Genomic DNA, 17376 nt, shown 5'->3' with positions numbered 1-17376 from the left:
CGCAGTGCCCTGCGCGCCCCTGCGCGCTCCCGCCCGGCCCCTGCGCGCCCCCGCGGTCTGCGGCTCCCCCTCGCGGCCGCGGCGCGGCACTGCAGGGCGCGGGCACGGGGTGCGCGCCCCGCGCTGAACCCGCGGGGAAAACCCTCCCAAAGCGGGTTTGCTTTACGGTCCGGTACCGGCGCCTGCCAGGAAGAGAAGCTGCCTCTGGATTTCCAGCAGGCCTGGAATTAGCGCGTCCCTGGTGAAGGTGCTGCTGGAAACGCGGGGCCGGGAAGAATGAAGTGCATTCACGGGCGGGGAGACGCGCGGAGCGGCGGCGAGCCCTGCAGAGCTCTCCTCGAAAAATGTTTCCCTGCGAAAATGGTACGGGGTGCCAACTATGAAGTAGATCTTGTTTCTGCCTGTAGGAACGACCTGGATTTCCACAACACAGACTGAAAGAAAAACAGAGGAAAATGAACAGGCCAGAGGCAAGATTGAAAGACCGGGGTGGAGGCCCCTGTGGTAAATGGGGACACTGGAGAACTGAACCTGATTTTCTGCTTCCTTCCAGATTTCCTGTGTTACTTTGAGTTGGTGCCTTTGGATTCCTCCAGCCCTCACCTGAAATGGACAGAGGTTTCCCTAAACCCAAGAGCTGAAGGTCTCTGTTTTAAGGTGCACAGCAGGATTGTCTTGCCTTTGCCCTCCGTCCCTCTAGAAGGTGGCAATGCAGGACAGTCCCTGGACAAAAAACAGGACTCACCTATTAACTAACTGCACCCAAAACACTAATTTACCCCTATACCAAAGAGAAGTGCAATCAGTATTCTCAACTCAAGCTTTTTTCCAAATCTAAAAGCACTTTCAGGCCCAAAAAGTCATATCCTCATATCCTCAAGAAGTTACCCACAGTATGTCTTGCTCTTAAAGGAGCATCAGTGGAGAACATAATTGGAAAAATTAAAGAGAAGGAGGGGGAAAGTAATTACAGGCCACTAGAGAAAAACAAACATGTTCTGAATGTAGACAAAACATTGAACAGAGGGGGAATTAATAGTACTACAAATCAGAAGGGGAAAATGTCAGCAGACATCAGCAGAAAGTGAACATCCTATTTAAAGTGAAAATAGAAACAATCAAAATCGCAAAGAAACACAGAGGAGAAAGGAATCTGAAAAGCAACCTGAAATCAAAATAAAGGAATGGAGTAAATTTTACTCAGCATTCAGAGCTTAAACTGATGTATGAGTGTTTCAAAAAACTGAAGCCCCACCACGCAGGTGAGAGAAAACCTCAGCTGAGCAGACACAAGAATTTTGTCATTTATACCCGCTGGGCCAGGCTCGCTCCCATTCTGCAAAGTGAACTGGGCAAGACTGGAAAATCCCTGCAGAGGATGAAAGGGGGGTTTCTGGTATGTTCTGTGACCTTCCTCTTCCTCCCTGGTCCTGTGGCTTCCCAGAAGGACGGACCTGGGGACTGGTGAGATCTGGGCTTTGAGGAGCTGTTGTGCCCTTCAGGCAAGAAAATGAGGATGTGCAAAAGGGGCTGCTCAGCTGTAACAAGTCAGTAAAACACTCCAGTGAAGCACATTTTCTTTTGCTGGAGCCACGTTCTGAAACAGGCCATGAAGGCTGGGGAAGATCTGGATATTAGGCTGCTTAAAGAAGATAATATGACAAAATGTAAGGGGTAAAATTGTAGCTGGGTGATGGCAGAAAGGCTAGTAGTGCTGAAAGAAATGAAATTTTGAAATGAAAAAATGAAATCATCTCTTTGTGTGGTGAGAGCTGTGTCGTGACTGAGGACTGTCATCACCAACGTGGGGCTCCCCTTTGTCGGGGCTTTATCTGCTTTCACTCGCCTCTTACTACCAGGCAAAGAGGGGGCTTCTTGCTGCCTGTCTTTAAAGGAACCACAAAGGCAGGTTAACACATCAGCCTTTATAAAATCCACAAACCCATTTTTTCCCTTTAAAGCATAAGGAACACATTCATATTTCACTCTCATTTCTCTCCAGCACAAAAGCACAGGGTCGGAATTAATGAGCAAAGTATTTGTGTGACGTTTTATATTGTATTGGCATTTATATAGTGCTTTTCACAGGCTTCATGTCAAAACCCTTTACAGGGCAATAAATCATATACCTTTCCTGATGAAATTGTATGTAGGCAATTGGGCACCTATTCTGCCCTCAGCAATGTCCCACGTGTGAGACACGGGAAGTGTGATGAAACCTGCAGAAGTGGGTCTGAAAAAAATGGATGTAGGTCAAACCTTCCCCTCTTAATATCCTGCAACATGTTAAAAAGTCTTTAGAGCCCACTTGAACAGCCACAGGAAAGACCTAACCTTAACATGACAAAGCTTCTATTACAGTCTGAATTACTCAACATGCAAATTGAATTGTGGGTCTTACACTTAACCTCAGGTTTCTTTGCCTCTGAATTTAAACAAGATGTCCATTTACATGGAAAATAAGGATTTTTCAATTGAGTTCATTTCTAAAAATAGTGTTCATTCACAAGACTGAACCCAAGTACCAAATTTGGGATGTTAGGCTTTCTGTTAGCATTCTCAAATATCCCTCCAAACACGAAATTTGCAATGTGACAATGCATCTCTGCCCCGCTGGCATTTCCCTTCTTATTTGCAGTTTTTCAGATAAGCAAGAGTAATGAAGTTCTGAGAACTGTACACCCGATTAGACTGACTCTTTTACACGTTTATTTGCATTCCTGCCGTGTTTCCAAAGCCACTTTGGGGCAAGAAAAAATGGAAAGTCATTTGAAGTCTTTTTCGGGGTTGGCAAGCAGGAGCTGGAGTTCTGCTCCCTTGTCTGTCCGGGAGATTCACAGAACTCTGCCCAGTTCACACATTTTTGGATTCCATTGGTGCCAAAGGAAGCTTTGGGAGCGTCCCTCCTGGCAGACCTTCCCCCCTCCCACTTCAGCACAATCACCTCGAGACTGCACAAAGGCAAAGGAAGCAAATGGAAAATCTTTGCAGTAGCTCAACACCATTTGAAAACCACTTTTCCACGTCCCCTATCTGTAACACGTGAAAACTGATAACATTCTGCACATACTGGCTGACAGTTCAAATGCATTAGAAACCAACTTAGTTATGATTTATTAGCCGGAAGAGCTGTTAGAATAACTTATAAGTGTGAAAGGATACAAAAAAAATAGTGTTCTCCACCAAGCAAGACATTTAGATTAGTTAATCTAAAATCAAGGTAATTCAGAAGTAGAACAAAAATAAACAGGTAAAAAACACATCGCACGGTTCCATTAACTGCCATGGGCTGTGTCAGAAGTGGAGGGTTCTTGCATCTTTTCAGAGGTGATTAATGTCTTGTGGGACTTGAGAACTAACTGTGCAGATGCACAGCCAGGGAATGAACTAACACGGCCTTGTGTTGTACCCTGAGCTCTGCACTCACAAGAGCTCAAACTCACACACTGTTGTGCTCTGATGGCAACAGAACCTAATTTTATGTCTTGTTCCGATCTCGGTACACAACTTATTTAGTAGTTTAAAGAATGATCTGTGATTAATACACATGCACAGACCTCACTGAGATGGATGACAACCGTAATTAAAATGGTCTTTTCAGTGGGAGACACTATCAGCATCACTAGTTAAAGCTGAAGTTCAAGAGTAACCAGCACATTAGAGCCTGAAAGTTCTATTCTTTCTGGCAGCAATACATTTGAAGATTAAATTAGATGAAATGTTTGTTACAACAAACGGACTTCTGTTAGCATTCAGGATTATGCTCCCAGTCAATGTTTATTATGCTTTTGGTCATATATATTCTAAAGGTCTCAATTTCCTACTTCCATAATTTTTTGATCAGTTTTGTTTAAACTGGGAGCCTTTTACTTTTCACTTTAAAAAATTACTGCTTCTTCTTAAAACTTCTAGCAGGTTATGGTATCTGGAATGAGTACTAAGAGAAAGGAAACAAGCTAAAATAAATTACTATCTAATCTAACCCATCTGACTACTTCTAAGGTACCTATTATTGTGGTATCAAAGTACTGGATCTCTGATAGCATGTGATCTTTGATCTTAAATTGGACCTCCAATAACATTTTTAATTAAACATCTTATTTGATGCCTGCTGGACCTAAGATGCAAATAGCGTCACATAAAGAACAGAAGTTAAGGGAGCAGGGAACAGAAAATGATGGCTGGTTATAGCAGGGTTATTGTACCAAAACAAAGAACCCCATCCTCCAGTCCCAGTGGAACTAAAACAAGGCTCAATGTTCAAAAACTGAGTAAAAACCACCTTGAAATGAACATGCTTTCAATTTATTAAAATTAATAGTGAAATAAACAGTTTGTCAGAAGCAAATCTGAAGTACTCACAAAGATAATTTAGAAAAATTGTAAAATTTTTTGGCTTCCTTTGCGCTCCAGTGCCCAGCAAATATTCCCTTCTGTTGTAATCCTTCACTAGGAGTTTTGCAGGACTTCCACACTGGCTGAGACAAACCACGTTTGCTCTCCTTCCTTGAAAGGTGTTTTCAAAGCACTTTGTGCAGAGGACTCATCAGTATCAAAGCACAAACGACTACACTAATAGTTGGTTTGGAAGCTATTTCTAAGAGACATTAATGGGGATGGTATCTGTAGAGCACCACTTTTTCAATTTGTGCAGGGTTATATGAAAGCACATATGGACACACACCTTTTATCAACAGAGGGCACACACAGACAGTGCTTGCAGCTGACAGCAGCAGAGTGTGTCCAGTTCCTTCCACATCACACAGGAATTATTCACTTGTATGCTGCTACTTCTGCTTAGGATATAAGTCCATTTACCATTGCTCAGAACTTTCTGCTAGATATGGAATCCCAAAAGAATTCCACCACACCTAAACCCAATGTATATTAAAGCCCCATCAAGTACAGTACCACAACACTTTGACTACCAAGTAGTCCTTTTTCAAACTGTCTCTGGAAAATTTTCTTAAGCATTCCCATTTGTTTTCTACACTTTTTCTTTCATTCTGTGCCCATAGCCATAATGTGAGCACAGTCTAAGAGCACACCAGACAGCTCTCAACCACTTTTTTCCCCCAGCATCTTCCCAGAGGGGGATGAGTATATGTGTAGTGACTTTCAAGATTTAAATTTTTCTGTTTGATACAGCTCCATGTAAAGATGACACCATGAGGTCTCCAACAGCCTGGAGGAGCAGCCTCTTGGTATCTGCTGCCTGGAAGAAGGCAGAGTATATATAAGCAGTAGTCAACCCACACCATGAGGTCAAAATTCAGCTCTTTTATTCCAATTGTCACACAGATGATGACAAAAATATTATAGTCACAACTACAGCAAGAAGTAAATAACAATAGATATCATATTTCAGAAAAGACAACAGATGGAATTTCCATCTGTTTTACAATGCAGCTGGCATTTCTAACTGCAGGAACCAAAGAAGCCCATGAAGGTGAAGAGCCAAGTCAATTTGTGACTTTCCTTAGACAGAGCATCATGAAGGGATCAGTTCCATCAGAACCATCCCGTTGCCTGCCAGTCCCTTGAGAGCCCAGCAGACCCTTCCTGATAACAGAGCAATCCTCTACCCACATCTTACATTTGAGCAAAAGCAGCCAGTGTCTGCACAGGAGAATCTGAAGAACGAATCACAAAACCCTTTAGAAGAGGCAGGAGAGCGAAGATCTCATTTTTCTCCCTCCTCACATTTCCTAAGGTAACTGTGGTTTAGCCTTTTGGTTTTCATTTTTCAGGAAAGTCCTTAAGCCTAGTTCACAGCAGTCTTTATGGCTGAGAGCTCATTCATCAAGAGCAAAATCTCAGATGCAAAGTTCATGACGGAGTGGTGAGGTGCAAAGTTAAAAGAGAAGGAAAAGAATTTTTCCCATCCCAGAAATCCTTTCAAAATTTCAGAAGCACTCTCAATCACAACAAGATGACCTTAGAAGTGGGATTTGCTTGTTGTTTGGGTTTTTTTGTTTGTTTGCTTTTACAGAAGCACAGGAAAAAGAGCAATCTAACAACATCATAACTCAGAATTAGAGCTCTCTTGGAATGTGAAGACTTTGGGGGTTAAATCCTTCTTCTCTGAGAGGCAGATCAGGGTTAGAGCACACTCCCTCTAGAGTCTAGCCTGAAAACAAACTTTTTATTACAGAAGTTTCACTGAAACTGGCATGTTCCCACAAAGTGTTTCAGTGGTGAGAAATAAAGAGTTCCCAAGTGCAAAGCACTGCCAAAAAATCCCCAATCGTTTCTAGCCAGTGAGCAAGGAAATGTGTTACTTTGCCATCAGCAGAGAAGGATGTCCCTGTCCCAGTGGTGCTTTAAGGTCCTGCTTCTGCTTGTCCCCAGCAACCTGTGTGTGCACCCACACTGCCAGGTACCTGAAATAATGTAGGGACATTCTTAAATGTGTTTGAGCAGTTTATGTTGAAGATGTTTGTATAAAAGCAATAAATGTGGCTAAAGAACACAGACAGAAAGCTACGGTGACCTCTCTTCTGTCCTCTTACAGCAATCTCTCTCCCTTGCATTTACATACACACCCATTCATGATGTGTGGAGAGATTTTGGAAATAAATGTTTCATAAATATTACTCTTCAAACCTATATTCTCTTAAAAGAGAGGTGGGATCCAGGTTTCACCTCTGGCACTTAGCACTTGCCCCTTGTTCACACGTTGGGAAAGGCTGGGAAAGAGAAGCTCTTAGTTGCCTGAAATTGAGTGCAAGGTGATAACTCCCTGATTTATCAGAGCTCAAAGGAGGAGAAATCCTGAAAAGGAGCTGGCTGTGACAGAGCACAACAGCAGCCAGGAATCTCCTGGGGGGTTTGGTGGACACCAAACCAAAGGACAGTGTGAGTATCCCTGGTAGCTGAGCACAGCTGGGGATTTTGGAGAGGGTACACTTCTCCTAACCAAACTTAGAGTGGCTGTTTCAGAGTCAGCATCTCTAGAGACCCCTCTTGTCTTTACCACTTGTGAGTACTGGATGCAGTTAAGTATTTCATATCAACATCTCTCTGTTAGGTTTTACACATGCCTATTATACTCAGTCCTTAAGAACAGCAATGCTTTGCAGTTCCAATGCATTAATCAACTCACACTAACTCCATCTTTTTCCCAAATTCCTTTGCTGTCCCCAAAGAGGCAGCACAACACCTGCTATTATCCCAACAAAGCAAATGCTACCAGAGACTGCATTACAGACCAAAGAACACCTCCATTGGCTGCCCTCAATCAAAATCCAGCTGAGCAAAAGAAATCCTGCTTTCTTGCTGAAGAAGACCTCATATGCTCAAAGCAAACTTGAGAGAACTCAAATGCTTCATACAATTTTTAATTAATTCTATCTAGCCACACAGCAGTCTGAGAAGCTGTAGTGTTTTATATATATATAACCTCCTTATGTTTCACTATTTACATTGTGTTATTCTCTGGCTATTTCCCAACTTTATTCATTCACCCCAGAGATCAATTTAGGCACCAAAATAAAGTATGATCTTATCTTTGCACTGCACAGAAAAACGAAACAAAATTTCTCACGGGAGGCAGGGGTTAAGGCACTGGACTGGGTGTCAGAGAAGTGGTGTTCTATTCTTGGCTCTACCACTCACTTGCTGTGGGAGCTTGTAGAGCAAGATATAGAGCAGGAATGGAGACTCCAGCCAATAAATTCCTCCTCTGTTACTTTTCCTCTTTCATTATGCATGAGAGTGAGTTTTTCCAGCGTTCAAGCATACAACTGAAAGCTGGGGAAACACGATTCAACCAAAATACAGAACCAGCAGAGAAAGAAAATGAGTGGAAAACATCAATTACAAAGTTTTCTTGGGCACCTCTGAAGAACTGAAACAGGATCTCTACTCACACAGCAAAGATAGAGAACCAAATCCAGCCCCAGTTTCAGCAGGCATTGCTCCAAGGGCTGCACTGGACCTGCACAAGGGCTGACTTTGGCCTGCTGTACTGCTGCTCCTCCATCCATTTGCTGCTTCAGGCAGGTTTCCTGAGGCAGTGAACAACAAAGACTCAAGCCAGGGGGGGAGAGGGCTTCCTTCATTTTTTACAAAAATAGGAACCTACACTTTGGTTTTGAAATAAACAACGTGACTTTTAAAAAGTAATAGAATTTGTTGGGGCAACTTTGGTTCAAAAGCCATAGCTAAGACTGTATCCAGACCTGGAGTAACTGCCTAAATTAAGAATGACAAACTCACAGTTAACTCCTACTGGAAGCAGGATTTCCGTGCCTTTCCACGGGAACAGAGCAGGCAATACTTCTTGCTACGGGTAATAGCTGTGATCTAATGCACAAAGTTGCAACATTTCCAATCATTTTGGGAGAACTGAAGAAACAACAAACATGTAGGTCCTCACCTGGGCATGGCTGAATTTTGTACTGCCGTGCCAGCTACTGATTTAAGAGAGAGATTTTTGCAACAACAGTGTTTTGTGTGTAAAATACATCGTCGTGAAACTGATTTACCCTGGTCTTATTTATTTTTAATCATTTTACCACCTACTGAGGGAATCCGCACCACATTCTGCTTCGAGCCGTGTTCTAGATGTTCAGTGCAGACTCCACTCATTTGCTGACAGCTTTACAGCCAGGTCCCAGACCCTTTAGGCTCACAGAAACAGAAAACCAATCTAGTTGTAGAATATTGTTCAATATTAACTTCTTTCTAAACTTTGTATATGGTATACGGGAATAGTACATGCCTTGTTTTAACATTTAAGGCTCGTATGAAATCAAAGACTGACCAATAACCTCACGAAAGCAGCTGCTGTACAGTTCAGTTCTCCAACACAGGTAACCCTGGTTCTACTTAATAATAACATATTCTAACTTGGCCAAGAAGAAGAAAATTTCTTATTCAGTCCATCCCTCAAAATGCCAGGTTTTCAAAATCTTTTGGTCAGACACACCTGGGCTCTTTTAAGGTGACCAAACAGAGGACATATCCAGCCATAAATAGTTTATTAGAAATGTGAGCAGTGAACATTGGTCTCCTTTACATACAAAGTGTTTGTTCCCTCCTCTGTTTTTCATGACAAACCTCTAATATTTTTTATTTTTCAGGGCCTGTAACAAACTGTCCCAGCCAGTTGCTCAGGAAGAATGATCTTCCAATATACAAGAAAAATCCTTCCCATTTTATACTTTCTAAAATTTTCCCAGTATTTTAGTTGCTGAAATATTAGGTAACCACAGCCTTCAATCTTTAATCAAAGTGCAAGCCACACTTGATATATAACAATTATTTCTTAATAAAATGTAATTATAAAAAATTCGAGGCAGTCTCAGAGAACGTGCAACTGAAACTCTTAATATACCTGAGGGATTATTTTCACGCTTACGTATATTAGGCACTATATAAAACAGGGAATTTCTTGGGACATTATCAACAAAGGAGAAATGTTTGTTTTTTTTTTTTAAACCCGCTTTTTACTGATTGCATTATCGAATTCAATTTTATTAGCTTGGATCTTCTGGGAAGGATATGATTTTAATAATGTATAAAAGGTTTGCCTGGTAGTTGGCTGTTGGCTTTTACTCGATACTTAATGTAATCTGTAATTACTGTAGCAGCTCCTATGCTGGCCAGTGCATTAAGGTCACTGGAAAGCTCTGCTGTGTTGTACTTGGTGTACAAGAACATCCTCCTGGTGATTGATGGCTACACCCCATGGAAATGTTTTAATTTTGTCCTTGAAGCATTCCTTTAAGGAATGCTGTCAGTGCATATTCCTCCTTGTCAAGCAGTACATGGTCCTTAGGAACCTGGGGACAGCCCAAGACCTGCCTTTACACCAGCGAGCTTTCAACAACATCTCCTTTGGGTTTCACATTTGGTTCCCAAGCCTTAAACCAGTGAATGTACATATCTCTTATTTATATGAAAAGGCTCATTTAAAAGGCATATTTTACCTTGCACAAGCATTAAGATGGGAAACACTTGAAGCCCTCGCTATAATTAAAAAAAAAAAAAAAAAAAAAGGAAAATAGAGTGTTGCAGGACTTGGATTCGAGAAAGCAGACTTTCACCTTTTTAAATATTTTTCCTTTTTGCAGTATTTTTCTTTAAGCTGTATTCCTGAACCATCTGAAACACTTGGCCAGAACTTACGGCAGAGAAACACACTTAAAATGTGATGGGAACTGGAACTGGCTTCTATTGCAAGACTAAACTGTATTTTAAGGTGTAACATTACAGTGCTGTAGCTGAGCCCTGTGACACAGCAGGCTCGCGAGCCAGCGAGTCACCTGCAGCTTCACATGTCACCTGCTTTGGTGGTACTACCAAGATAAACTTGGAAATGGAAGAAAACTACTGGAAATAGTCCAGAACTGCTGAATCCCCAAGCTTATTAAACCTGAACTTTACACTCACAAGATTTCCATGAAATGGACTGACAACTAGAACAGAGGTCAGTATTATTCACAGGAGCAGCGATTTAACTGTTAGTCCACATGTGTTTATGATCCTCACTGGATGTTAACCAACTTTTTGTCCTGGTGACATAAGTTTGCTACATTAAAAATGGCATTCCTGAAGGAAAAATCACTGTGGAAAGCCCTCATGACTGAAGAATGAAAAATCAACTTGGTAGAAAAAGGGATGATATCAAAATGCTGATTAATGGGTAATTTTATTTTTTATTTCCGTAGTGGCCAACATCACGTTTAGATTCTAAACGTAAGTTTCAGGGAAATTTTTCACTGAAAGGTTCTTGTGCTTTCACAAGGAAAATCAGAAGAAAGAATCTACTTGTCATTTTTCAGAATTTGCCATCTATTTTGATAGTTTCAAATTCAATTGCTCTCTCTGAAAGCAATTAGAACATGGACTTATAAGCCATAAGAATAGAAATAGTTCATTTTCTGAAGTATTTTCTGTAAAATACTTCATCAGTGATATTTTGGTGTCAAAAACACCAATAAAAAATCATTATCTTCATCTCCAATAAAACAAAATTAAAAAAGGCTCCCTGAGAGGGGTTTTAAAGAATTTTTGTTCAGTATAGAACTTCACGTTTTAGTTAGTTGCTTACATATTTTCTCAGGGACATTCATAAATTTCATGTTCACTAAACAACCTGCTGTCTGTGGAGATGGGTGTTCCTGTCTATTGTTTAGCCAAGAACAACTATGGGTTTTCTGCATTGAGTTTCCTCTGGGACCACCAGATGAATTTAAACCATAGACAGGAGGCAAGAGGATTTTTTTTTCCTAATATCAAATCAGCTTAGCTCTTATTGCAAATTTAAACCTGCTGCAAGACCAACACAGGTGGAAACTAAAGATATTGTCATCCATGTCTAATGAAAGAACAGGGAGCTCAAACATCACTCTCTGTAACTGATAAATGACTCACACAAACAAACCAATAAACCTCTACCTTTGAACAAGTCTTGTGATTGTCCACTGAAAATTAATTCTGTTGCACTCATCAGCTGAGTTGCATCATTCTTATTATCAGAAAAAAAACCCAAACACAACAAACTGAGTAAAAAAAACGCTAATATTTCTATATCCTTCATGGCCAAGTATGTGGGTTTATTTTTTTGCTATAAGTAAAAAACAATCTGAAATCAACATTAATACAGAAGAAAGCTACTACTCAACACATCAGTGAGAACCCCCGTTACCTGTGAGGCCACTACGGCAATCCCTGATAATTTCTTGGGAGCAGAATCAAAGGACTGTGGCGTGCAACTTCAATAAAAAAATCCAGCCAGAATAAATAGAGAAAACATGAAAACAGTCATTTTCTGGCACTCCATTTGAAAGGAAGAGTTAAATTAATACATGAAAAGATCCTATCAGCTCTGACTTGTCTGAGTTATTAATTGAACACCTTCTTGGAAACACGCAGATAAAGACGTGTACCTTAGAGAATACGAGATAAGAGTGGAAGGACAGGGAGAGAAATTAGCAGTTTTGCCGGTTCACTCCCTTAATTGTCAAGCTAAGGCTGTTCAAAGCTGCCTGGAGCAGCACAGTATGAAACCGTAACGAAAGTGTGGGCTGATGATGCAGAAGATAAAAACTTCAGGATTATCCTTAAACGTACTTATCTTTAGACACAGAAGAGGCTGTAAAGCCAGCTGAACGATATAAAGCTGTTCTAAAACAAGACAAATATCTACTCCATGTGTTATAAGCAGTTCAAGCTGCTTCCTGTGATGAAAAACATGGACTGTACGGTAGACATACTACAGCTAAGTACAATAGATCCCATGATACAGTTGTTTAAAGGAATATTAGAGTGATGAAAGAAGTGATGGAATTCTGCTCTTTAGGAGGCTCAGAGGCTGGACCGGAGAGAAAAGGTTTAAGCATGCAGACGTGGTAAATGTTCCTGATCCTGAAAGTTTGCGACCTAGAAGACAGTTTTATGCACGAAGAGCCTGGTCCCTCCGGAAACAATAGGGCTCGATGGGTCTGTTGCCCCGGGCAAGGGGACAGGCGGATAATGCTGCTGAGCACTTCCCATCCACAGCCTCAACAGGGGGTCAGGATCCTTAGCCCCGTTTTATAGAGCAACAATCCAAGAAGCTCAGAAGGGCACATCTGGACCCAGTAGCAGCCCTGGGACCAAACCCCCTTCATCACTTCGTTTCAGTCAGTTTTTATCCTTTCTGCCTCGCGTTGTCCCCCACGGAGCACAGTGAAGCGCCCAACTGTACAATTCAGATAATACCAGTACAGTAATAAGAAACAGCCTTATTAAAATACTAATTGCAGCACTAAAATGTTTACCATGAAATTATCACAGCTGCCAATATTCCATCATTAATGTACGAAAGTCTGATTATCTTTTCCATAAAAACAGAGAAATTCCAGCCTTTAAACTCGTTATCGTTGCAAACCAGAATGTTATGATAATGCATGAGAACTTCAGTTTGCAGCTGTAAAATTCCCAAAAGTCTTGTGACTCGGCTATAACTTTGTTATAGATGATTACCTTCCTCACTCACACAACTCCCACACTCGCTTTTGGGAAACAAAGTGTATATTCCACAAAAGCAAACAGTAAATTTATTTAAATAAATGAGAAATATGGAAAGCAATTTTTCCTACAACATGCTGCCGTGTACTAGAAAGGCTGATGTTTGCACATCTAGTTTCAAATCACACAATGCATTTTTAGAGGCAAAAGTAAAACTGAAGATCTGCAAATGCTGATCTCTGACACTATTTTAAATGGGGTCAAGTTGTCAAAATAATTTATCAAGATGAATCCTAAACAGGATAGACAGGAAACAGAATTCTTTAATTTGTGCAAAGATATGTTTTAATTAGTTTCTCAACCAAAGATAAACTGAAAATTAGTGCTGTTTTGAGCAAACTTGAAAGGGAACAAAAATCTAGTGTTAACAAACATTTCTCAATCACTTGAGTTTATCTATAATATACACTGGAAAGTACACTTTAAATACCTGACTTCATTATAGTACTCTCCTGTGAAGCTTAAACATCGTCTTTCCAAACTTTCTTTTTCAAGTGGATTCTATAAAAATTTATTTTAATTGCAAATCTTTCGATTTAATGGCAGTTTGCCTGCACTTGGAAAAAAAAGGAAGAAAAAAAAGAAAAGAAGAAAGAAAGAAAAGAAAAAGTATTTACACATAGTTTTACTTAAATTCCTACCCGAGAATGATCCTCCCTGCATATTAAATTCTGTAATGCACCAAGCTCCACTCGGATGTTTTACAAATGAATGTCTGTTGCCATCTACCGTTGGAAAAATAGGATCAACAGCAAGAACACATCCCACAGACCTTCACAGCACAGATAAGATATAGAAAACAAAGGCTTCAGCAGCCACAGGGGAGCAGCTCACTCTAAGGAAATCTTTGAAATACAATATTCAACTGACCAAAAAGAGGTAGAAAAAAGTCCACTATCATTTTAGGTCTGATACAGCTGGGAAGTATACATGGATCCAAACACTGGTTTTTCTGTACAGACCTGAGGGTTTTTAAGACTTCACCCAGAACTGCAGCTAGAGTTGAATACACACAGATTAAAATATCAGCTAATAAAGCTTAATTTTAACACACTAATAGGCCCACCCAAGTTACAACCATGTCAGGCCTCCGCAGCCTGGAAACTGTAAATGCAGGAGGTAAAAGCCATCCCCCAGCTTTCTGAGCAAAGGCCATGCAGTGCAAAGCTCTGCCTTCAAGGCAGACCTGCTCTGACCCACCAAGCAGGTCAGAGTCACCGAGCACAGGACCAAGACCCAGAGCAGTTCTCCCAGGCTCCTGTGCCAGAGGTTTAGCACTGCCTGGGGCTGCTTTTTCCAAACTTGTTTTGGATAGAACTTCCCAGCTTAAGCTAAATGCAGAGAACTGGGCAAAGAAAAGCACAGAGAGTTATTACATTCTTAAACCATCTTTAGTCCATGTTTTTTAGTATTTACAAAGATTTGATTGCATGACTTCACTCTACCATTAAATTACTTATGTAAAAATGATTGAGATGTATGCTTCTTCCATTCCCTCTGCTGATAAATATCCTTAGATACCACATCCAACCACACTTTCAAAGTACCCCTTGTTGAGGCAATCTACAAACAGAATTAGGGTAGGGTTCTATTAATGTTTGCCAGACCAGTCGGAGGTTAAACAGCCTTTGAATTAAACCATTCTTTACTCTTTGATAATTATTATTTCTCCTTAAGACACTTTTTGTTGTCTCATAAGCAAGGTCAACTTGAACTGTTTTGTTCGACTCAGTATCGCAGTTCAACGTTAACTCTGCTCATGCTGTTCTTACAAAGTCTGCGTGTGCTGCCACCTCTGCCAACAACTCTGGGAAGCATTTAGCAGAATTTTCACTAAGTGAAAAAACTCCAGCTTTTCTGTTGGTCATTTCAAGTACATAGCAAAGCATACTTCAAATTTGCACACAAAGTCATACCAACACGTGAAACTATTCTAATTTGCTTAAGTTTATCCATCTTTGCATATAAACCTCTTGAACTGATTTAAACCTTCCTTGGTTTGTTTGTTGTGCACTGATACATCACACACAGCCCAAACAATCGTGATTGTTTTTAAACTAATGCAAGAAAGCTAAAATGTAAACTGGAAACAGAATAATGAAAGCAATGTAAATTCTGCTGCTTTTCTGAACAGCAAGTTGTTCAGGGGGTGGAAAAGGTAACGACATTGAAAGGTGGCTGAAGGCAGAGTAAGGAGTGGAACACTCAGGACCCTGCCTGCCACACAGCACCACAGCTGGAATCAACCCTGGCTGGGATTTCATGCTTAGAAAGGTGCACTTGAAAATATGGTAAAGGGGGAGTTACAGTTGTCCCTTCAGGGGCCCCACATCTGTCAGCTCCCCAAACACCCTCAGAGGCAAGCTGTTTGCACAAGCACAGTAACATTACCCCTCCTGCTATCCTGTCAATTCTATGGGATCTCCTAAGAGACTTCATCCACATCGTGATGATTTTTTTTTCTAGGTTCTCCATAGAAGAGGAGCAATTTCCCACAGGGGCAGAAAACTCTGGGGTGTTTGGGAAGAGCACACTAAAAGATGACCGTGCAAAAGGAAGGCAACCCCAGGCACATAAGAGTGCAGTGAGGCCATTTCGTGCTGCTGGGGTTTCAGACAGTGCTGTATCACCTTTGGCCAGAGCACTGCCCATGTGCCCAACAACCTGGTACAGCAAATGGGTGACTGACCTCGAGCAGTGATAACACCTTAAGCAGACACCAGCAAGCCATCCTTCAAAGCTCACTGGCCAAACATTTCCCACAGAAACTCCTGACAACTTGGTGTTAATTCCTGAGCATATGGCACTCAACAAATCACCCAGGATGCGAAGCCCTAAATCCCAAACCAACTGTGTGGCAGCCCAGAGTATGAACCTCAATAATGTGCTTCCATAACTATGGAGTACAAGAGCCCCTCTTCTCCCAAAAATCATCACCTGATCATAAACTTCTCAGTGCACACAAGCTTCAAACAAACTACTAGATTTTTAAAAAGAAAAAAAAATCTGGAGATATTAAAAAGAGCACTTACACTCTGAGGGAAGAAAATCAACTCAATGCCACACAATTCAAGCTCGGTACTGAGGTGGAGTTACTCCACAAGGTGCTGGCTCTTGCAGGTAACTAGTGCTCAGCCAGGTAAGTTCTGCTTGGAGGGGAGACACTGAATACAATTCCTTCGACACGGTTTTAAACTCTTCAGGGGAGAAATAGCCGAGAGCTTCTTTTTTCATTCCTAAAAAGCCACTCTAGCATCTTCCACCATTTCCCTGGGGACAGGAGGGCACCTGCAGACTGTTCAGAAACAGTAGCAACAGCTCCATTTGTTGTAGTCTCTGCAACAATACAGCATTGCACAGTTTCCCTTCCTTCCAGAAATACATAGAAACAAAAGTAGACCAAGCTCTCAGTTCCTTAGCATTTTTTCTCTGACATGGATCTGCAGAGCACACACTCTTTCATGCATGCAGAAACTTGGCAGTTTAAGCTTATTGTCTCTTTCAGAGAACTGACAGTGAAAAAAAACCCCATTGTAAATGCCACAAAACCAGATATATTTAGGAGACACTACTTTTCTCAGAGAGAGAACTGTAAGATAAGGAGAGTTTCATTTGAAAAATGTAATGTAGTAAGCGCATGAAATATCTTGGCTTTACGTGTTTAGTCACGAGTCTGAAATGAAGTATTTGATGCTAAGTGAAAGCTGTTGCTCGGAAACAAGATAAAACAGTGAAAACACAGTTGTTTGAACCAAGAAAGAGCATTACAAGAGGCAGAGCCAGTGCTAGCTTTAGCTGGATCTGGTTTATTAAGCAACATTCAGATTCCACTACCAGAAAGGACCTACACATCTTCAAGTGTGTGGAGTCAGACATTCCCACATTTACTTATTCTGGCAGCAGAAGGTTTCTTTCAAACAGAATCAAAAAATTAAGTACCTAAGTTCACTCCCATCCTTAGTGCAAAGAAATGGAGGCCACAAGATGGCACTGGTCAAACACTCAGGAAATTATGGAAGGTTTGGTAAATATGAGCACTGAGTGATGCCCGAGCCCAGTTTGTAGGGCCATGTCTGTTCCCTGCCTGTGATGGGGCAGCAGGGCACCCCTGATCCATCACACCGGCAGCTCCAGGGAACCTTCTGCAAGTGGTTGGTACAGAAACACTGAGGTCTGCCCTGTGGCCAGAATTTACCAGCAGAGGTAACCGAACAGCCCATTCCCATGATGGTGATGGCACGAGGTGGGCTCTGGGTACTCTTCCCTCTGTGCCTGCACACCCTCAGGCAGGTTTGGAGCTGTGCCTGGCACAACTCAGGCAGGTTTTGGTGCTGTGCCTGGTACAACTCAGGCAGG

The sequence above is a fragment of the Neopelma chrysocephalum genome, unplaced genomic scaffold, assembly GCF_003984885.1.
Source record: "Neopelma chrysocephalum unplaced genomic scaffold, ASM398488v2 Primary Assembly neopelma1_69, whole genome shotgun sequence".
Classification (NCBI taxonomy): Eukaryota; Metazoa; Chordata; class Aves; order Passeriformes; family Pipridae; genus Neopelma; species Neopelma chrysocephalum.
This window is presented reverse-complemented; position numbering follows the sequence as displayed.